The sequence below is a fragment of the Pelobates fuscus genome, chromosome 5 (assembly GCF_036172605.1).
Source record: "Pelobates fuscus isolate aPelFus1 chromosome 5, aPelFus1.pri, whole genome shotgun sequence".
NCBI classification, from domain to species: Eukaryota; Metazoa; Chordata; class Amphibia; order Anura; family Pelobatidae; genus Pelobates; species Pelobates fuscus.
Window position 1 is genome coordinate 73,883,286 of NC_086321.1, and position 23,893 is coordinate 73,907,178.

Below are 23,893 nucleotides of genomic sequence, written 5' to 3' on the forward strand. Positions count from 1 at the left end.
ATTGACAATAGCCAGCCCCATTAACGCTGCCAGAACAGGAATTACAACTCCATCAGCAAAGAGGTTACATTCTATATGTGTAATGTTTCATGGCAAAATGCTGCTCATACAGACTCCAGGCACCGTGACAACTTCAAATCACTGAAGCGGTCATAGTGATTGGAATAATCCTTTAAATATCAACTACAAAATCTGCAGCACTAAATATTAATGTTATAAGAAAATGATCTGGGTTATTCACTAAAGATAGAATTCAAGGTGAATTCAAAGTGAATTTCAGATTTTTTGTCAAAATAGCTGAATAAAAAAAAGTTATTTAAGTCAGCTATCAGTTCAGATATTTTTTTTTTTTAATTTGTATTTTATTGGAGGTATTCACTCAATAATACACTTTTCCAATGCATGAGTTATGGTAAGATGGGAACATTGTGACATCAGTTATGGGCTTCAGGCACTCCAAATTGAAACCGTATGCAGATTTATTAGGAAAAAATGCAACGCCAAGCAACGTTTCGACCAACAAAGGTATTTTTGTTGGTCGAAACGTTGCTTGGCGTTGCATTTTTTCCTAATAAATCTGCATACGGTTTCAATTTGGAGTGCCTGTGGTCCTTTCTTCTTTCGTGTATAATTCTGGGATTGCTGGTCCTGATCCGGAGCACCCTTGGCCGCTGGGATTGAGTGCGGTTCCCACCATCTACTTTGCGTATCAGTTATGGGCTTGGGACAATAGGCATAACAATAGAATACACAATAGGCTCTGAATAAGCATTATAACATATGTCTAGTATAAAAGACATGTAGGAGGTCTAATTGGCCCTGTTTTAACTTGGTATAATAGGTGGTCAAGCTATAGAGCCTGTACATAGTAAACCAAATGGAGGGTATGCATTCAGTTTAATGCAATTCACTCTGAATTCTCTCTTTAGTAAATAGCCCTGTGTATTATTAGCAAGACCCCATGTCATAGCAGAAAACAGCCCACCCTTGCTAAATAAAGACATTCATCAAGTAGGAAAAGTTAAGACAAGAATATAGGAAACACTGGAAACTTTCTCAACTGTGTTTCCTACTCAGTGAACACAGTCTACAATTTGCAATTCACAGGTGGATTCACAGCAGTTCATTATTTAGTCAATATCCCTAATTACTGTTATTTTGCAAGACTTAGAGGTTTATTCACTAAACACATAATTGCATTTTTTTTTTTTATAAAGGTGCTGATTTGGAAAAATGCACCCATTCACATAGTCACGGTTGGCCTATTATAGCCTTCATGTTGCAATCTAGTTTTCAATTCTCTACAATTTGTTTTTAAGTGAATAAAGGCTCCAGCTTCACAGATAAACCCAAGCCGATACACGGAACTCTGTGAATGTGTAGTTTCTTCAAACGTTGAAAATCATTACTCAGTTTTTTATGTAGTATCGGCTATACAGGAAATGCACAGTATAAGCAGATCATTATTTATCCATTATTTCCTAATCCACAATTATTTATACAATTTTCATTAGGTTGCCTGTTTTATATTAATTGAGTGTTTGTTCGCACAGCAGGCAGTGCATGCTAAAAACCTTTACGGGAAGCTAAATCTTATCCGTCTGTAGTCCCTTTCGTTTTGGCAATGTTATACGTGTTTAAGCTTGTTTATTTGACTGTATTAAAAGAATCAGGTCCAAAGAAAATATTTTCATTTTTCTCTTTAAATTCATGTTCACGCAGAGAGCCAAGATGAGTCACCCCCCTCTTCCTGTAATGCCGCCCACACCAGTGTAGGATTTCAGGACAACCCAGCTAACAGGGAACAACAATCTGAAACTCTTCTAAAATATCCAGTTATGTTCTCATGGTTCATTGAACAGTCCTATAAAGTTGTACAGTGAAAGTTGTCGAGCCAACTCAGACATTTCCTGCTGCTTCAACTGGCTCTGTGGAATCTTTGGCATCCAAGAAAATAATCTTTATCTACATATACAGTAAGTACAACTATCCCTTGCGATATTTTGTGTTGAATTTTCCAGTGCTGCTTTCCGTAAAATAAGTAAATGTAACCTCGATCTCCATAGTGATAATGTACAGATTAAACAGTATATGCTGAAGATGTTTTATACAGGCCCTGAATCGTGTTTATTACAACTCTAGAAAGCTCGTTTTATTATTAACTGTGTCAGTATAGGAGCAAATCATTAGTTATAAAGTATTAGGGGACCTAGATTTTTTTTTTTTATATATTATTATTGGCATTTACATCGTGCCAACATATTCCACAGCGCTTTACAATTATAGAAGGGGAAATCTGACAAAAAGTAATAGACATACAGAATAATAGACACAAGAGGTGAAGAAGGCCCTGCTCAAACAAGCTTTTTCATAGTAATCTTCAGCATCCGCATCTTACCGCACACTGCCGAGTTCTACACTCTGGGATAATTTGAGTGTGCATGTGTTGCACTGGCAAATGTAAATAATTGACAGGAAATACTGATTTTTACAACAAAATCATCAAATTGGAAAATATCCAAATCTCAGCTATTTTTTGAGCATGGCTATTTTGTCCTAGAATTTTTTTATTCCTTTTTAATTTCTCCAAAATCATATTTTAGCGAATACATTCCTTGATAAGTGCCAAATTTAAGTTTTCTATTTTTTATGTTTTTATCTATACATCTATTGGATAGCTTCCTAAACAACTGTGGAGCATTGCTTATTGCATGGAACTTGCGGTGTGTTCAACAGGGACACCCACACCTGGGTGAGATAACTGTGTGGGGTACTATTAGTCCACACAAATATAGACGCTCGCACACTGACAGAGAAACACTAACATACAGTACTTACAGGCACACATTCATACACACACACTGACTACCATACATAGAAACACATGTAATATAAAAATGCATGTCCACTGTTTTCTGGAGACATTTATGAACTATTCAACCTATAGACTTGTGATTTATTACTATTTCTTCAAATCTTTACCATAATTTATTTTCCATAATTCACTGTTTACCATTAGGTATTCTCTCTGTTTATAGTTTACCTGGTTGATCCTGATAGACTTGAATGTTTGTTGTTTTTAACCTATTTTACTTATGCAGTGCTTTTTCTTCTTGATCATTTAATATCTCCTAAATATTGGTACGCAACCTGTTGTTGCAAGTCTACAAAAAGCAATGTCTTTACTTGCACTATCAATAGACATATATATTCCTCTTTTTTAAACTTTCCCTTACAACATGACTTTGGAACCTCCAATTAAATCCTTTCCCTCTAGTTGTATACTATGTAGCACACTTTCAGTAAGATACAGAGGAATATATGTTGGCTGTGTGTGGAAAAAGTAGAGGAAAAAACTAAGTTTTGGAGAAATATCTACTTAACCAAATAAAAGTGGCTGAATCCTACATTTGGTGTCTCATCTCAGCATCAAGCATGACAGGTGTATAGTCGCCATTTGGGCAGTCGGAATCCAGGACAAACCACCCCCATATCCTAACCCAATAACACGCAGACACTAAGTATTATGGGGAAATTTGTCCACAGCTTTATTAACCAATAATTATAACAATAACAATAATAATAATAATAATAATAATAACAATAATAAATTAACATATTAAACATGGGTCATTGCCCCCCATACTCCGCCCCCTCGCATCCTGTTCCTTCGGCTACCATACAAAAGGTAATGACCCCCATATAATAACACCTATACATATTTATAACATATTTATAACATACACCAACATTCCAAAGTGCCAACCATCCATTAACCACGGCAGGGGTATACCCGGATACCCTTGCCCCACCAGGTTCTGAGTCACCTCCAGGACTCGAAACCTCTCAACCACCGATGACCACAATCTGTTTATTCCACCTCACGTTCATCCAGGGGAGCCTATTTCCTCTCCTTCGGCTCCCCGTCCCGCCGCTGTGAAAGAAACGGGTTAAATAAACACATAACAAACAAAGGGAGGGTGGGTGGGACAAACTCAACCAGGTAGAAAGTTAGAATGACTCACCTAAAATGGCTGCTCATTTAAATAGCCAATCCTACTTACCCATAATCCAACCCTTGCTTACTTCCTCCTAAGCCCGCCTCCTAACCCCTGTCAAGGCCTTTTTCCGCTTAGCTGCGCTCTAGCTACATGGGGCTACATGACAGGTGTATAGTCGCCATTTGGGCAGTCGGAATCCAGGACAAACCACCCCCATATCCTAACCCAATAACACGCAGACACTAAGTATTATGGGGAAATTTGTCCACAGCTTTATTAACCAATAATTATAACAATAATAATAATAATAATAATAACAATAATAAATTAACATATTAAACATGGGTCATTGCCCCCCATACTCCGCCCCCTCGCATCCTGTTCCTTCGGCTACCATACAAAAGGCAATGACCCCCATATAATAACACCTATACATATTTATAACATATTTATAACATACACCAACATTCCAAAGTGCCAACCATCCATTAACCACGGCAGGGGTATACCCGGATACCCCTGCCCCACCAGGTTCTGAGTCACCTCCAGGACTCGAAACCTCTCAACCACCGATGACCACAATCTGTTTATTCCACCTCACGTTCATCCAGGGGAGCCTATTTCCTCTCCTTCGGCTCCCCGTCCCGCCACAAGCTCAGACCTTGACCCCTTAAGCTGTCTGAGCTCCGCCACCCCGAAGAAACAGAGCCATCCGTATACCATCCTGCCAACCCAAGTTGAGCAGGTCCAAACCCACCTCCGAGAGGTGAACACCATCCGAGCGGTAGTATCCTGGCAACCCTTCCTCCAGCTCAAGGTGCCTTACCACCACACCCCCTACCTTCCGCACAAAGCTTGCCATCAAGCTATTCACTTTCTTCCTGCACCTATCCATAGCGTCCTGGATCCCGAGCGTGTCGCCACCTGCGCCTCGGGACAATCTCCGACCAAACCAACATGACCCCCGGAAGCAGGCCCCTCAACTTATTGATGTCCTGCTTCATCCACTTCACCAGCCGGCGTTGTGGCGTAAGGCCCAGGTCATTACCCCCAATATGTAGGACCAGTAAGTCTGGCGTGTATCCCGCCGCCAGCATCCCAAACAGTTTACCACAAACATCCCCCCAGCAGAAACCCCGATACCCAAACCAGCGAACTGCCAACTGGCCTCTCGGAAAACCCAGCTGCTGGCCTTGCGCTCGAGCTGCGGCCCTCCTCTCGGCCCAGAAGACAAACGAATGGCCCACGATCCATGCCTCACGCCCTGGGGGGAAAAAACAAATGATGAGGGAAGTCCGACAGAGACCCCCACCCCAGCCCAAATAACACAGTAAACCATTTCAGTACAGCCAGTTACAAGTCTCTTATTCCCAAAATATTTTTATTTTTTTTTTTTTTCTTTGCATAAAACGGTCCCCAATCTCATTACTCCAACAGACCCAATCGGACATAGGAACGGAATCTTACCGATTCCCACCTCCCGATCCGCTTCACCACCTCGTCCCCCAATCCCAACCGAGCCGCCTCCGTGGCAGCCCCAATACGGAACGAGTGCGTTCCAAATCGTTCAGCACGAAGCCCTAACTTGCCCAAGCCCAACCGAAAAACTTTCGTGAACTGAAACCGAGAGAGGGAGGATCCGTCGGCATGCACCAACAAGGAACCCCCCATCGCTGGCCTCCGCGCCAGGTACTCTGCCGTAGCAGCCAATGGGCACAAAGCCGAGCCCGGCAAGGCCCCCAGTGCCACGTCCCGGCCCACGCCGCGGACGTCCGTTTTGGATCTGCCGAGGTGCACCACCACCTTCCCATCCAAGACACGAACCCCCGAAAATTGCAGGCCCCCTTGCACCCTCTTATTAGCGCTCACCAGTTCCCCAATTCGGAATGCCCCAAAAAACGCCAAAATAAACGCCACCTTGAACAGCGAAGCCTCGAACCCATCGAAACAGATTTCAGGCAATAAACCCACCAAATCCCCCAGTAGTCGAACCGACACCGGGCGCCTGGTATCCGGCGACCTGCGTCCCTTGCGATAGCCCTTCAGGGCCTGCCTGATAATGAAGGTCTTAGTAAAGTCCTCCTTCCCATGCCATCTGAACCAAAATGCCATCGCCGCCATGGACCTGTCCACCATGGCAGGCGACGCCCCTTTAGCCAGCAACTGACAGGTGTACCACAGGAAAGCATCCCGCAGGGCCTCCCCGCTGTCCATGGCCAGCCCGTCCAGCGACCGCTCCCACAAGCCCCAAACCTTACTGTACGAGGCCCAAGTGGCCGGCGCCAGGGAAGCCTTCACAAGTCCTCCAAGCAGGATGTTCCCAGCTGCCAAATCTCGTCCGGGCAAGCCTGCCCGTCCTTCGAAGCCCCCGGCGCCACCAGCCAGAATTGGGACCACTGAAAACGAGACAGAGCATCAGCCACCTCATTCAAATAACCGGGAACATGCCGCGCGCGAAAAACAACATTCCGAGACATACACAGCAATACCAGTCGCCTAAGCAGCCTAACCACCGGCCTTGAGGCCGCAGACTGATGATTCACCGCGTGAACCACTGCCATGTTATCCGAGAAAAAGACCACTTTCCGATCACGCAGCCTGTCGCCCCATAGTGCCATCGCAACGACTAACGGGAACAACTCAAGGAAAGCCAAGTTGCGCATAAGAGGGCTCGAACCCCAAGAGTCCGGCCACCTCTCCGCACACCAGCAGCCACCAAAATATGCCCCAAAACCCACGCTGCCCGATGCATCCGTGAAAAGCTCAAGCTCGGCCGACGACTGGCCCTCCTGCCTGAACAACACCGTCCCATTAAAATCCCGCAAGAAGGCATCCCAAATGCCCAAGTCCGCCTTCATGGCCGCCGACACCCGGATGAAATGGTGCGGGGACCGAACCCCCGCAGTAGCGGCCGACAAGCTGCGACTGAAGACCCTTCCCATCGGAATGACCCGACACGCAAAATTGAGCAGCCCAATCAAAGACTGGAGCTGCCGCAGAGTAACCTTGCGCGCCCCCGCCACAGCAGCCACCGCCCCTCGAAGCCTGTCCAGCTTATCTCGGGGCAGCCGACATTCGCCCAACCCAGAGTCAATCTCCAGACCCAGGAAACTCAGACACGTGGTCGGGCCTTCAGTTTTATCCGCCGCCAGCGGAACCCCGAAGTGGCCCGCCACCCACTCAACCGTCCGCAGCAGGCGCAGGCAATCCAAGGAATCAGCCGGCCCCACGCACAGAAAATCATCCAGATAATGCACAATAAAACGATTCCCCGCTTCCACCCGTACCACCCATTCGAGAAAAGTGCTAAATTTCTCAAAATTGGAGCACGAAATGGAACAACCCATGGGCAGGCACAAGTCCACGAAGTAGTCCCCTTCGAAGAAACACCCCAGCAGGTGATGACAGTCCCGGTGGACCGGCAGCAGCCGAAACGCGGCCTCAATGTCCACCTTCGCCATCAGAGCCCCACGCCCGGCCCGCCGGACCAGATCGACCGCCCGGTCGAAAGATGCATAAGACACAGAGCACAAGTCCTTATGAATACTGTCATTCACCGACTCCCCTTTCGGGTACGAGAGATGGTGAATGAGTCTAAATTTACCCGGCTCCTTCTTGGGAACCACCCCAAGTGGAGAAATCCGCAGGCCTTCCAGCGGAGGCACTGCGAACGGGCCTGCCATGCGGCCCAGCCCGACTTCCTTGCCCAGCTTCTCCCTAACCACGTCCGGGAAGTCAGCCACAGACTTCAGGTTGCGCAGCCTCCCCGATCCCCCCTCCCGCTCCTGAAACGGAATGAAAAACCCCTTAGCAAAACCCGCCAGGAGCACAGCGGCATCCGCCCTGTTATCGTAGCGGCTTAGCCATGGCTCCATCGCGCTTAGCCTCACTGGGGTTAAGCCCAGGGGAAGCGGATGCACCCCCTCCCCCGGCCACGACAGCAGCACCGGCGCCACCGGACTTCCCCTTCTTGAAGCAGCGGTTGAGCCCATGAGCGCCTCCGCAGCCGGAGCACTCGTGCTTGAAGCGACAGGTGGTCCCCCATTTGCATTGGCCCTCATTATAGAGCCAACATAAGCCCTTTGGTAAGGCGGCCGACGAGGCGGACTGCCCCCTAGCGCCGGCCGAGTTCTGAAAGGGCTGCGCCTTTTGCGCCATCATTAGCTTCATCCAGAGTGGCAGGTCCATTTGGTCCCACCGCATACCCGGGTTAGCCGCCAGCCGCTGCCTAAACTGCTCGTCATACCGCCACCACGCCAACCCCCCGTAAGTCCGGTACGCTTCCCAAATGCCATCCAAATAGCAAAACAGAGAGGAGCATAACCCCGGCGATTTCTCGCCGAGCACGCTAGCCAGCACACAAAAAGCACTCAGCCAATTCCCAAAGGATTTCGGAATCTTGCGATACCGCTTCCTCTTCTCCTCCTCCTCCTTCTTCTCGTCCTTCTTATCCTCCTCCTTGAGGTCTATAAAGTCCTCCAATGGGAGGAGGGAGAAGATCTCACAGAACTCCCCCTTCCATATCTTATCCTTCATGTCCTGCTTCAAATGAACCCCCAACGGGCCCGCAAACGACACATACGCGTGCTGTCTAGCCGCGTCGGGAATACCCCCGGTCAACTCCGCCCGCTCGCTCCCAGTCTCCCCTACTTCCTGCGGCACCACCATGTCCCCGCCCGAACTAGGCCCTGTGGAATTCCCAACCCGAGAGCCCGTAGCCACAGCACCCGGAGCCCACACCTGACCAATGCCGCTAGTGTCACCCCCCGCCCCCAATGAGTGGAGTAGTGCCTGAAGTGTGGTAATTAAAGCGCTAGAGTGTATCGACCCACTGGACTCACCGGCCAAGCCCCCCAACACCGGGACGGTGGGGGCTGCAGTGCAGATCGCCCGACATCCAGGAAGAGGGGAGCCCACCCGGTGACCAGCCTGTGAGGAGGCGGAACGGCTCCGAGATCTAGGACAAGGAGAAGAAGTCCTGGGTAGGGTGTAACGGACATCAATACCCCTCCCGTCACGACCCCGGGAGCGCCTGCTCTGTACCGAAGCCTCCCGCAGACCTCTACCACCACGTGGCACCCGGGAACCCCTGGGGCTACGACTCCTCCCGTCACTACTAGTAGGCCGCCCCTGCCGACCATACCTAGGGGCTGCCGCACATTCCCCTGCCGAGCTGTCCGAGGGGGAGCAGTGCCGACCCGACCTCCCCCGCGCCTCCCAGGACCCCTGCGATCTAACGGGTGATGGACTGTCGCTACTACTCCCAGAACCCGGGCCCCCCCGCCGCCCGACCACTACTGAGGATCCCAGTCCCCGACCTCCCTTATTCCTCTGTCTGACTGCCTCCGGAACCCCTTTTCCCGCGCCTACCACCACCGCCCCTTTACCTCTACCTCCCTGCTTACTAGACCCCGACAGCCCAGACCTACCCACCACCCCTACGGGGGACCCGCTCTCTGACCTGGCCACATCCCGAGACCCCCCCCCGCCCCTGGAACTCACTCCTTTCGATCCACATTTACGCTTAGGGGCCCCAGGACCCTCCCCCCTTAGGACTATGGCCTGGGCGCCCCCCACTGGCCTACTCCCGCCTCTCTCCGTGGCAGAGCTCCCCCTAACGACCTTCCCGCCAAGAGGGCCCCGGCCGGAGCACCCTGCACTTGCCTGTTGCCTCCCAGGCCGGCCATGCGGTCTCCCGGATCCAGCCTCGTCATCCTCGTCACTCTCCGATGGAGGGGAAGCCCTCCCAGACCTCCCCTCCGTGGGTCCTGCAACACCAGGGGGCCGCCCGGCCACTTCCGACCCGAAAGCAGCAGCGCCCCCGTCCGCGACATCCTTCTGCCGCCGAGTGCTCATCCGAGGCTCCGTCCGCACGCAGGGAGGCAAGGCCTCGACCACGCGGCTCCCGGGCCTGCTGCCGGTCGCAACCGAAACCCCACTGCTTCCGGGGACAACTTCACCGGGCCCCGTGCCCGGGCTTAGCCTCCTCGGGGGCCTCCGGGCCCTGACCGGTCTCCCGCCATCACCGTCCCGATCCGCCGCCTCCGCCAGGGCAGGGCCGAGCTGTGCCCGTAGCCAGTCCACACCCTGATGCCGTGCTGCCGACCTGATCCCCTCCAGCAAACGCTCCACGTCGTCCATTGGCCCTGCAGAGGAGACAAAAGAAAATCCAACCAAGCAAAGTCCGCGCACACCAAGGTGAACACAAACTCAACCAGGTAGAAAGTTAGAATGACTCACCTAAAATGGCTGCTCATTTAAATAGCCAATCCTACTTACCCATAATCCAACCCTTGCTTACTTCCTCCTAAGCCCGCCTCCTAACCCCTGTCAAGGCCTTTTTCCGCTTAGCTGCGCTCTAGCTACATGGGGCTACATGACTAAAGCATGAGCTCCAGGACCTTAGTGTTTTGGTACTAACTAAAGTGAATCTCAGTGTGGCTGCTCCTATTTTTGAAAAAGTTGGTTGCAGGAACCACACTCACTCCCAATGGCCACAGGTGCTCTGGAACAGGACCAGCGATCCCAATACGACAAGGCAATAAGAAAGATTCACAGGCACTCCAAATGTGAAAGCCGACGGCAGATTTATTGCAACAAAATGAGCAGCAACTAGGCATGTGCATGGGGAAAATTTTCGGTTCGGTTCGGCATTCTGAAATTCGGGATTTTTGCTATTCGAGACTTCGGCAATTCGGCACTTCAAGACTTCGGAACTTTGGCAACTTCGGAACTTCGGCACTTCAGCACTTCGGAACTTCAGCATTTCGGCACTTCGACACTTCGGAAATTCGGCAACTTCGGAACTTCGGCACTTCAGCACTTCGGAACTTCGGCACTTCGACACTTCGACACTTCGACACTTCGTAAATTCGGCAACTTCGGCACTTCGTAAATTCGGAATTTTGGAATTTCAGGACTTCGGCACCTCGGGACTTCTCTTGCAGCCGCTTAGTAGATAACTCCCTAATTCTCACAGCATTAGGGAGTTATCTACCAAAAGGCTGAAAGACCTAAATTGGTCTTTCAGCCAAATTTACTAATACTGGAATTTTCCCACGCTGTGTAATTTGACTCATAACTCTCTGATTGGTTACTGCATCCACCAATCAGAGAGTTATGAGTCAAATTACACAGCGTGGGAAAATTCCAAAGAACTTTCTCACGCTGTGTAAAATGACACAGAGCACTCTGATTGGTGGATTTCAAACCAACCAATCAGAGTGCTGTGACAGGTAAATGTAGAGACTTACCTGTCAGTCTCTTCATTTACCTGTCAGAGCACTCTGATTGGATGGCTTAAACCCACCAATCAGAGTGCTCTGAGCCTAATTTTGCGCTCGTTTTTTTTATATATAATTGCGTCGGTTATTATGTTTTTTTATTTGGCCTTTTTTGGGGCTGAAAAAATAAGATTTTAGAAGAAAGAAAACATTGAATGGTAGGTTTTATTTTTTCTTTACAGGTACTTAGTTAAAGGTCCCCCCTCATTAGTTTTTAGGGTGAGGGGGGTAGGTAGGGGGATAATTTTTATTGGGGGGGTGAGGGGGTGACTAGGGGTTTGGGGACCCCTAGTCACCTGGGGGGGATTTTTGTAGGGCCCCCACCCGCCGCTCAGGGGTGGGGGCCAGGGGGGAGGTCCTTAGGTCCCCCTTATTAGTATTTAGGGCCCCCACCCGCCGCTCAGGGGTGGGGGCCAGGGGGGAGGACATTAGGTCCCCCCTTATTAATATTTAGGGCCCCCACCCGCCTTAGGGGTGGGGGCCAGGGGGGAGGACATTAGGTCCCCCCCTTATTAGTATTGAGGGCCCCCACCTGCCGCTCAGGGCTGGGGACCATGGGGGAGGACCTTAGGTCCCCCCCCTTATTTTACTGTAGGGCCACCACTCACTGCTCAGGGGTGGGGGCCTGGGGGGGAGGACATTAGGTACCCCCCCTTATTAGTATTTAGGGCCCCCACCCACCGCTCAGGGGTGGGAGCCAGGGGGAGGACATTAGGTCCCCCTTATAATAATTTAGGGCCCCCACCCACCGCTCAGGGGTGGGGGCCAGGGGGAGGACATTAGGTCCCCCCTTATTATAATTTAGGGCCCCCACCCACCGCTCAGGGGTGGGGGCCAGGGGGGAGGACATTAGGTCCCCCCTCCTTATTCTGATTTAGGGCCCCCACCCACGGCTGAGGGGTGGGGGCCCGGGGGGAGGACAATAGCCCCCCCCATTATTTTAAATTAGGGCCCCCACCCACCGCTCAGGGGTGGGGGCCAGGGGCTCGGGAGGGGGGAACTTATTATTATTATTTTTTTATAGTGAGCAGCCACAGGCCTACTTTCCGCCTACTTTCTGTGGTGTGTGCGAAACGTAAAGGGACAGATGCATGAAGCTCTATGACTACAGAGGAGGAAGAGTGTGAAAAATGCACATATCACAGTGTTACTTTACTCCTCTCTCACCCGCAGTCTCTGATGATCCTCCACAGCTCTTCACTGTAGTCTCATACAACCAGGAGCTGAAAACACTATTCCCTAGCCAGGTAGAACTTTGTCTGATACTCTGCATATAGAAATTGAATGAAACTTTGTAGTAGTAACCTCACATAGTAATATCTTATCTTTAGCACTGCACTTCTTGCTGACTATATTTCCCATGAGACTCAGCCAGCAATTTAGCTGGCTAAATTATTTAGAAATATAATATACTATAATATACTGGATTGTTACTGGTAAGGCATAAGAGGTTCTTCTTGGGGCAGTGCTGCACACTGCAGTACTGACATTCAGTATCCCCACCCTCTGCATGCAGACACTGAACTCTCCTCATAGAGATGCATTGATTGAATGCATCTCTGTGAGGAGATGCTGATTGGCTGTGTTTGTCTTGGGCTGGCTCTGCCCCCAATCTGCCTTCTTGACAGTCTCAGCCAATCATATGTGAAAGCATTGTGATTGGCTCACAGAATCCATTCTGATGATGTCAGGTATGCAGGTGGGTTAGAGGCAGAGCCATCAGCAGCAGACTTGAATGCAAGTAAGATTTTACTATATTTAGGGAGGCAACGGGGAAAGGGAGGACAGAGAGGACTTGATGGTGGTTTTAATACTAACGGGTCAGGAATACATGTTTATGTTCCTGACCCTATAGTGTTCCTTTAATATATTATTGAAAGAATATAATACATTTGTATGTATTATGTTAAAGCAGAAATGTCATATATATGGAATTTACAACATTGAATATGCATTGACAATCAACTTTAACTAATAATAAAAATCCAACAAAAAATGAAATGCACTATTTAAAACAAAATATAGTAAAGATTTAGCAAATTACATCATAATCAAGTTCAGACAGGGCAAATGCAGGGCAAGCATTTCTATTTAAGAGAAGAAATAGAAACATTGTCCGTTTTGCGATTCTCTGCTTTGTCTATGCTGTCTGACAGGTGCAAAGGACACACCACATAGTAATTGACAAGGAGCTGGATACGAAGGTGTGGATTTCCAGGTTTGTTATAATTTTTCACATCAAAAACCACAATTGTTAAATATAGAGATAAGTAGACATAACATTACAAATCCTGGGAAGTCACTGTGCCTCCCCTAAGCAAACTCCCATACATTCTCCTTGTCCGCCATCCCCCAGTACTGTATTTCTGCCAATGTACACAACAAGCGATTAACTTGTAGCTAGTTTTACATTCTTGGCTAAAATAAACAGACTTGAAGTGGTTCATTGCATTTAGCGAATTTCACAAGCTTCAATGGTATGTCATATCCGCCAAGTGTCCCTATTTAAGAGGGACCGTCCCTATTTTGGGTCCAAATCCCTCTGTCCCTCTTTTCTATCCTAATGTTCCTCCCATGTAGAAGCTTTATTTTGTTGATGTGTCTGATTTTGTTCCAGAACTTCACAGCAATAATACTCACAGTAATGTGTCTTTTAACTACAATAAATATGTTTATAAATCAGGCTGTGTTAATAAGATATATTGTTCTTTTAAATTACATGTCCTTTGCAAAAAAAAAATATTAATAAGTCAACTAAACTTTCCCAAAACAGCGTGCCCCGTGTCACAACGTGCACCCCTAATAATAAAGTGTCCCTCTGTTAGTATTGTACACAAGGAAATAATATTCATATTCCTCCTTACATTTTATTTACTACCATTTCTACAGCAAACATGCAATGTTAGAGTTACACAGAAAAATATGTATGATACTTGTTTTACTCATCAGTAGGTCCTTACAGGTGGCTTCGGATTTAGATGCTCTGTATTTCAGTTAACTAAAAGAAAACTAGTTAAAAGAATGAAGATTGTAAAAAGTATTTCACTGGGAAGAAATTAGTGTCCTGGAGACAATGAACAATGCAGTGATAGAGTAACAGACCTAAACACACAAAATCTCACACATATACAATCACAGATATATACACACAATCACATACATACACACACAATCACAGACCCACACACACATACAATCAAAGACCCCCATTCACACACATATAATCACAGACTTATACACACAATCAAAGACCCCCATACACACACATACAATCACAGACTTATACACACAATCAATGTGTATTGGAGGGAGGATTCCTATTTACATTAGTTTAGAGTACGTCAGGTTTAGCTTTTGTTAAGGGGTGCCCAAGAAAAGGCACAGTAGGACAATATACAATTTCCCTCTCCCTATCCCTATCCCTATCTTCTAGCAAGTATTTGTCTGCACGAGTTTGTTACATTGTTTCAAGACTAGCAGTCTAGTTGTCACATTTATCAGTCAAGTTACAATCTTACTTGTTACAGACCATTGCTTTTAAACCGCTCCTTGAGCTGGACTTTTATATCACAACATGACAACATACGACACAATACGAATCAGAAGCATCCAAGTCATTCTAATGGTTAGGTTAACCCCCATTCAGGAGAACCGTATCGACTATCTTATAATTATTCTAGATTGCTTATATGCACACACAATCACATGCATAAAGACACACATAATCACAGACATACGCACACACAATAACACATACACATGCATACAGACAGACACACACACACACAATCACTGACATATATACCCAAAAATCCCATTTATACACATTCAGTATTAAGAGGTCCACCCAGCCTCCCTATGTTGCTCTGGGAGGGCTGGAGGGGATCATCGGTCCCTGGTGGTTAGCAGTTGCTGTTGTGCTGGGATCTCTGTGCTCTTTTAGAACAGGTCCCTTGTGCGCCCAGTAGTGATGCTGATGCAGGCTCAATGCAGGGCATATGAGGGTGCTGTGCAGTAAGAGCACAGTATGTAAATGGCTCCCTGCCTCCTTCACATCCTTGCAGCCTAGGTGGCAACCAAGCCACATTACACATTACACTCCTGGTCTATGGTCTTTACAAAGACCCCCAACAGTGACTACTTTGCTGGCAATGAGGTGGCTGAGAGGTGCGGGGGAAGGTGACTTATACTTACCTGAACCTGTCCCATGCAGCTGCTGCCATGCTCTTCTAGCCAGTCCTCTTCAGCTTCTAGCGCTTAATGTGCGAGTACCACATTAAGGTATATGGAGGATCCAGTGAGACCACGGGAATCTCCATAGGCAGGACCTTTTCCCCTCAGCTGTCACTAGTGATGGCTTAAGGCTTGACAAGACTTCACAAAAGGTAGCTCTGCCTTTTTTTTTTTCAAGTTTGCCAAGCATAGGAAAAATACTAAGACAAATCAGTCCTATTTTCAGTTTATCTTTCAGTCATTGTGTGTATTTCATAAAGATGCTATCTTTATGTGACACTAATTTTGGATGTGCCACTTTAAGGCAAGGAGTTAGTCAAATCACTTTGCATCAAAACACTACTGACTATCGTCCGTCATGAATGGGTTAAACTGGTTTGATCCTCTGCAGTTTATTAATTCCACGTCTGTAGATGTTTGTGTAATAAGACTGTCTGCCAGCTACGTTATCAGTGTGTAACAGTAAGATGGATGCTTGTAGTGGAACAGAAGTATGGGGAGCTGGAAAGATTACACTATGCAGAGAGTATGGAATTCCAGAGAAGTAGTCATGGAGTAGAGGTGGTAGGGATACATGTGGATTCCATTGCTGGTTTAGTTCAGTTAAAATATTACAATGATCTATATTGCAATTATATCACACAATAAAATCATGCCTTAGAGCAGGCTTCCCTTAACTCTGGCCTTCCAGATGTTGCTGAACTACAACTCCCATGATTCTCAGCCCATCTATTTCATTCATAGAATTATGGGAGTAGCAGTTCAGCAACATCTGGAGGGTTGGAGTTTGGGGAAGCCTGCCTTAGAGTATTCAGCTTACTGAGATGACTAGAAGGTGAACCTGGCAGTCCAGGATCACCTAATGCTATATATAATAGCTTCCAGCCACTAAATATATATTTTATATTAAAGTTAAATTACACATTTAGCTCATTTTGGAAGCTGTTATAGTGTAACTTACCTGCTGCCCCTCACTCCAGTGTTACCATTTTTGGAGTTTGAGGTTTTTCCAGTTTTCTAACACCAACGCTCTGTGACCACCTCCTGACTATTGTGGTTGGCTCTGTTTGTTGATACATCCCCAAGCAGTGTCATAATCCGTGCTTATGCAAACATACTGGCTTCATTGCCAGCATATTAGCATCCACGTCTTTCATACTCCTCCAAAAAGCAAAATGAATGTCTGCTGATTTAGTTCTAGCGTGACAGGGAGCAGAGAACCACCTGGGGGAGTGTTCCCTTGCTCTACCTGTCACTCAATACTTGGCATTACAGGGAGTGCAGAATTATTAGGCAAGTTGTATTTTTGAGGATTAATTTTATTATTGAACAACAACCATGTTCTCAATGAACCCAAAAAACTCATTAATATCAAAGCTGAATATTTTTGGAAGTAGTTTTTAGTTTGTTTTTAGTTATAGCTATTTTAGGGGGATATCTGTGTGTGCAGGCAGGGCTGCCATCAGAAATTTTGGGGCCCCTGACAAAGCACATGGTCTGGGCCCCCATCCCGCCCCCTCCCTCCCGGGCCCGCCCACACCCTACCTAGTCCACTGACAATGATGCAGGACTGAATGTGGTGTGTATAGTGGAAGTGAATTAGAATGTGTGTAATGGATGTAGTGTTTGTGTGTATTAGATACTGTTTGTGCAGTGAATGCAGAGTGTGTGTTTGTGTTTGTGTAGCGGATGCAGTGTGTATAGTGAACGCAGAGTGTGTTTGTGTAGTGGATGTAGTGTTTGTATGTACTAGATTAAATGTGTTTAGTGGATGCAGTGTCTGTAGAGGATGTAGTGTGTGTATTAGACGCAGTGTCTGTGTATAGTGAATGCAGAGTGTTTCAATTTGTGGTGGATGTAGTGTGTGTACTGTGAATACAGGATGTTTGTGTAGTGGATGCTGTGTGTACACAATCCAGAGTGTGTGCATAGTTTAGTGAATGCAGAGTGTGTGTTAGTGTGTAATGAATGCAGAGTGTGTTTTAGTGTGTAGTGAATGCAGAGTGTCAGTGTAATGAATGTAGTGGGTGTGTTAGTGCAGTGAATGCAGAGTGTGTGTAAATGTGTAGTGAATGCAGAGTGTGTGTTAATGTGTAGTGAATGCAGAGAGTGTGTTAGTGTGTAGCGGATGCAGAGTGTGTTAGTGTGTAGCGGATGCAGAGTGTGTTAGTGTGTAGCGGATGCAGAGTGTTAATGTGTAGTGAATGCAGATAGTGTTTGAGTAGTGGATGTAGTGTTTGTATGTACTAGATGAAATGTGTTTAGTGGATGCAGTGTCTGTAGTGGATGTAGTGTGTGTATTAGACGCAGTGTCTGTGTATAGTGAATTCAGAGTGTTTCAATTTGTGGTGGATGTAGTGTGTATACTGTGAATACAGGATGTTTGTGTAGTACAGTTGGTGCAGAGTGTATGTTAGTGTAGTGAATGCAGAGTGTGTGTCAGTATAGTGAATCCAGAGTGTGTGCATAGTTTAGTAAATGCAGAGTGTGTGTTAGTGTGTAATAAATGCAGAGTGTGTGTTAGGGTGTAGTGAGTGCAGAGTGTGTCAGTGTAATGAATGTAGTGTGTGTGTAAATTTGTAGTGAATGCAGAGTGTGTGTTAATGTGGAGTGAATGCAGAGAGTGTGTTAGTGTAGTGAATGCAGAGAGTTTGTTAATGTGTAGTGAATGCAGAGTGTGTTAGTGTGTAACGGATGCAGAGTGTGTGTTAGTGTGGTGAATGCAGAGTGTTAATGTGTAGTGAATGCAGAGAGTGTGTTAGTGTGTAGTGGGTGCAGAGTGAGTGTTAGTGTAGCGAATGCAGAGTGTGTGTCAGTATAGTGTATGCAGAGTGCATGTTGTATTAGTGAATGCAGTGTGTGTATTGTATTAGTGTATTAGTGTATGCAGTGTGTGTTGTGTTAGTGTATGCAGTGTGAGTGTTGTGTTAGTGTATGTTGTGTCAGTGTATGCAGTGTGTGTGTGTTGTGTCAGTGTATGTTGTGTCAGTGTATGCAGAGTGTGTGTTGTGTCAGTGTATGCAGTGTGTGTGTTGTGCCAGTGTATGCAGTGTGTGTGTGTGTGTGTTGTGTCAGTGTATGCAGTGTATGTGTGTGTGTGTGTGTTGTGTCAGTGTATGCAGTGTGTGTGTGTGTGTGTGTGTGTGTGGTGTGTCAGTGTATGCAGTGTGTGTGTGCTGTGTCAGTGTATGCAGTGTGTGTGTGTGCTGTGTCAGTGTATGCAGTGTGTGTGTGTGTGTTGTGTCAGTGTATGCAGTGTGTGTGTGTTGTGTCAGTGTATGCAGTGTGTGTGTGTGTTGTGTCAGTGTATGCAGTGTGTGTGTTGTGTCAGTGCATGCAGTGTGTGTGTGTGTTGTGTCAGTGTATGCAGTGTGTGTGTTATGTCAGTGTATGCAGTGTGTGTGTGTGTGTTGTGTCATTGTATGCAGTGTGTGTTGTGTCAGTGTATGCAGTGTGTGTTGTGTCAGTGTATGCAGTGTGTGTGTGTTGTGTCAGTGTATGTAGTGTGTGTGTTGTGTCAGTGTATGCAGTGTGTGTGTGTGTGTTGTTTCAGTGTATGCACTGTGTCTGTGTGTTGTGTCAGTGTATGCAGTGTGTGTGTGTGTGTGTGTGTTGTGTCAGTGTATGCAGTGTGTGTGTGTGTGTGTGTGTTGTGTCAGTGTATGCAGTGTGTGTGTGTGTTGTGTCAGTGTATGCAGTGTGTGTGTAAATGTGCAATCTGGGGGGGAGGGGAAAGGGGATGGGGAAGAAGGGGCATTTTCACAAACATTTTAAAAAAAATGTAATTTAATTAAATGGTTTCTCCTCCCTCCCTGCTTACCTTTGTCCAGGGTGGGGGGGGAGATTCCATGATCCCTGGTGGTCCGGTGGGGGGGAGATTGCATCCCTGGTGGTCCGGTGCCCCCCCCCCCCCCCCGCTCCCTGTTACCGCAGAGGGGGCCCAGGCAGCACACAGCTTCTCCTCTTCTCTCCTTCAATAACTCTCGCGAGACCCGCGGAGCGTTGCCATGGCAACCGGGTCTCGCGAGAGTTATTAGCAGAGAGGAGAAGAGGAGAAGCTGTGTGCTGCCTGGGCCCCCTCTGCGGTAACAGGGAGCCGGGGGCCCGCGGCTGCACGCATAGATAGCGATATTCGCTATCTATGTGTGCAGGGAGGGAAAGTGGGGCCCGGGACTGCCAGAGCAGTCCGGGCCCCCCAGGGCCGCCGGGCCCGTGACAACCGTCATGGTTGTCACCCCCTGATGGCGGCCCTGTGTGCAGGTGACTATTACTGTGCATAATTATTAGGCAACTTAACAAAAAAACAAATATATACCCATTTCAATTATTTATTTTTACCAGTGAAACCAATATAACATCTCAACATTCACAAATATACATTTCTGACATTCAAAAACATAACAAAAACAAATCAGTGACCAATATAGCCACCTTTCTTTGCAAGGACACTCAAAAGCCTGCCATCCATGGATTCTGTCAATGTTTTGATCCGTTCACCAACAACATTGCGTGCAGCAGCAACCACAGCCTCCCAGACACTGTTCAGAGAGGTGTACTGTTTTCCCTCCTTGTAAATCTCACATTTGATGATGGACCACAGGTTCTCAATGGGGTTCAGATCAGGTGAACAAGGAGGCCATGTTATTAGATTTTCTTCTTTTATACCCTTTCTTGCCAGCCACGCTGTGGAGTACTTGGACGCGTGTGATGGAGCATTGTCCTGCATGAAAATCATGTTTTTCTTGAAGGATGCAGACTTCTTCCTGTACCACTGCTTGAAGAAGGTGTCTTCCAGAAACTGGCAGTAGGACTGGGAGTTGAGCTTGACTCCATCCTCAACCCGAAAAGGCCCCACAAGCTCATCTTTGATGATACCAGCCCAAACCAGTACTCCACCTCCACCTTGCTGGCGTCTGAGTCGGACTGGAGCTCTCTGCCCTTTACCAATCCAGCCACGGGCCCATCCATCTGGCCCATCAAGACTCACTCTCATTTCATCAGTCCATAAAACCTTAGAAAAATCAGTCTTGAGATATTTCTTGGCCCAGTCTTGATGTTTCAGCTTGTGTGTCTTGTTCAGTGGTGGTCGTCTTTCAGCCTTTCTTACCTTGGCCATGTCTCTGAGTATTGCACACCTTGTGCTTTTGGGCACTCCAGTGATGTTGCAGCTCTGAAATATGGCCAAACTGGTGGCAAGTGGCATCTTGGCAGCTGCACGCTTGACTTTTCTCAGTTCATGGGCAGTTATTTTGCGCCTTGGTTTCTCCACACGCTTCTTGCGACCCTGTTGACTATTTTGAATGAAACGCTTGATTGTTCGATGATCACGCTTCAGAAGCTTTGCAATTTTAAGAGTGCTGCATCCCTCTGCAAGATATCTCACTATTTTTGACTTTTCTGAGCCTGTCAAGTCCTTCTTTTAACCCATTTTGCCAAAGGAAAGGAAGTTGCCTAATAATTATGCACACCTGATATAGGGTGTTGATGTCATTAGACCACACCCCTTCTCATTACAGAGATGCACATCACCTAATATGCTTAATTGGTAGTAGGCTTTCGAGCCTATACAGCTTGGAGTAAGACAACATGCATAAAGAGGATGATGTGGTCAAAATACTCATTTGCCTAATAATTCTGCACTCCCTGTAGATCTCAGCTCACAGGATCTGATTTGATTGACATGTGGTAAGGGGCCCAAACATTCTGCTTCTGCTAGCACAATATATGGAAGAAATGTATTGATTATTAATTTCACAGCAAGTTGTGTGTACCATATCAGTATCAATTTAAAGTGCAAATTAGAGTTGTACATTTGTTTTCGGACGAATTGCAATTAATCCAAATTTAGGCCAATTGGCGGGTCGTCTTATTCCCATAACTCCGAAGTGTATTATGGACATATAAACCAATAAACGACTTGTGCAATGGGCAAGCATGTTTTTTTGTTTTGAATATGTTTATTAGAGTCGCAAAAAAGCATTGGCAGACATTTTATGAATTGCTAGAAATAACATATGGTTGCCTGCGCAGAGGCATATAAGTCAGAAGAATCAAGCAATAAAGTAAATTAGATGTGCATAGAATTTGCGAGATTTGATATATCAAGGGCATATTAACGTATTATGCTGGTTGTTTAGTCATCTGAGCAAAACCTATGTCTAACTATGCGTGCAATGGCGCTTTCCGCATGGGTAGCCTTATACATAGTTAAATAAACATGCAGTTAAGTAAATTAAGTGTACATAAACTTTGCAAGATTTGTTTTTGCTTTAGATAAAACCTAAAAATCTATAGCAATAGAACTAATAAAAGGGGAGCTTAATTGTGATTAAAAGTTGTGCACGTTATATGCGGGTGCTAAATATAAGATGGTTTTGAATTACGTTTGCCCTCTGACCTAACAGTTTGGCGCATGTTGAGAGAATTATGATGTTGTATAGCATATATTTGTATCATGTAAAACATGGTCTCAGTAGGCAAGTAAACATACGTCCGAGGCATGTACCCCAAAGCATATTATTGATCAATTAAAACAGTTAATGCCTGGTGAGGCGGAAAGGTTAAAGTATGTGAAAATAAGTTGCGTATGCTTAGCGATACCCATAATACGAATTATCTGCAAGCACGCTAATAATCATCAACAATAGTTACATTTGCGTGTAAGACTTTGCAGGCGAAAAGCGCATGATGGTAAACGTTAAAACAGATATCGACACTCATATCTTGTGGCTAAACCTTCCCTAGTAGGGACTGGGAGAATAAGGGTAAGGTCTTTTACGTGTGGGTCCTCTTGTGTGCACCAAGTGGGGTACCACATGGCGTCCGTATGGACCATTTTCGTAGCACGTTTGGCCAGTTATCATATGGTCAAAAAAAAAACAGAAACATTTTAAGAGTGGTATTGATTTGTGACACCGTGTATGGCGATTAGATCCATATATGCTGGTGTAGAAAGTAGAGGAGAGCGTTAAACCTAATTTAGCGCGTTTTGCACAGCATTAAGGCTGTATAGGGGGGGGGGAGAGGGGAAATAAATAAAAGCAGAATGATCGCAATAGAGGACTTTGTAATAGTCGAATTAGGGCTGTCTATGGCACAGCAGCAATATGTCCCCTAGTGCGTCCGGCCCCCATCTGTCCTCCCCAATCAAGTCCTAGCCCACCAGCAGTGGGCACTCAGAGGCAAGAACTGTCCACAGGACCCCCACACCTAGAGTCCAAGAACTGTCTGCCTCCTGCACCTCCCCAGCACCATGCTGGCGGTTGCCGCATCATTGCCAGCGTGTGTTCTCCATCTTCTTCCTCCGACATCCCGTCGGAGAAGTCGGAGCAACCTCCGTGGAGGGACACCATTGTAGACTCCTGGGCGCCATGCGCCTGCCACCATAGGTCCCCAATACTTCGCCCCTGCTGGGGTCAGTCAGGCTTCAGCTTTTTTGTTTTCTTGCCCATGAGGTGCGTGTTTTGGGTGCCTCTTGGTCGTGGGTCACTGCTATTTTTAGGGTTTTTTCCCGCTTTTTAGCTGGAGCTCGGAGGCCGTGCGACTGTCCGCTGTGATTTATTTTTTATTTTTTTTTAATGATTTTTTGAAGGACTGGAGACTGGGGAAGTATCTAATGGAAAAGGGAAGGGAGTTCCACAGGAACGGTGCAGCCCTAGAGAAGTCTTGAAGGCGAGCATCAGAGGTGGGAGTATGAACAGAAGATAGACGCAGGTCTTCGACCGAGCGTTGGGGCCTAGGCGGGACATACTTGTGTATTAGTGAGGATAAATAGGTGGGAGTAGCATAATGTAGATATTTGAAAGCAAGAACCAGCATTTTATATTGAGCCCTATATCTTACAAGAAGTCGATGCAGGGACTGCCAGAGGGGGGAGACGTGGAAGGTGCAGGCGGACAAGAAGATGAGCCTCGCTGCCACATACATTATAGACTGCAACGGGCAAGTTGGGAGAAACAGGAGTAGCAACATTTGAGGGAGCAAAGACCAGAAGTTCTGTTTTGGACAAGTTGAGCTTAAGGAAGTGGGAAGTCATCCAGATTAGAAATAGCAGAGAGGCAGTCAGAGACACTAGCAAAGAGGGGCGGGGAGAGATCAGGGGAGGACAGATACGTTTGCGTGTCATCTGTATAGAAGTGATATTGGAAGCCAAACGACCTGATGAGTTTACCAAGGGTGGTAGTATAGATCGAGAACAGCAGGGGACCAAGGACTGAACTTTGGGGGACACCAACAGAGAGAGGTTGCAAAGAAGAGGCAGAGCCAGAGAAAGAAACTCTAAAAGAGCACTGGGTGAGGTAGAAAGAGCACCAGGAAAGAGCAATATCTTGCAGACCAAGATTACGGAGGATGAGAAGAAGCTGTTGATGATTAACA

The 23,893-nt window shown here is 46.7% G+C and overlaps 1 protein-coding gene across 1 annotated transcript in view; it reads left to right on the top strand.

Annotated features, from left to right (window-relative positions):
- Positions 1-1,819: 1,819 nt before the first annotated feature.
- Positions 1,820-23,893, top strand: part of OSMR (oncostatin M receptor) — a 79,376-nt gene continuing 57,302 nt past the window's right edge. Inside the window, exon 1 of the mRNA XM_063453991.1 lies at positions 1,820-1,976. The gene's annotated coding sequence lies outside the window, so the exon portion shown is untranslated. The remainder of the gene's footprint in view (positions 1,977-23,893) is intronic.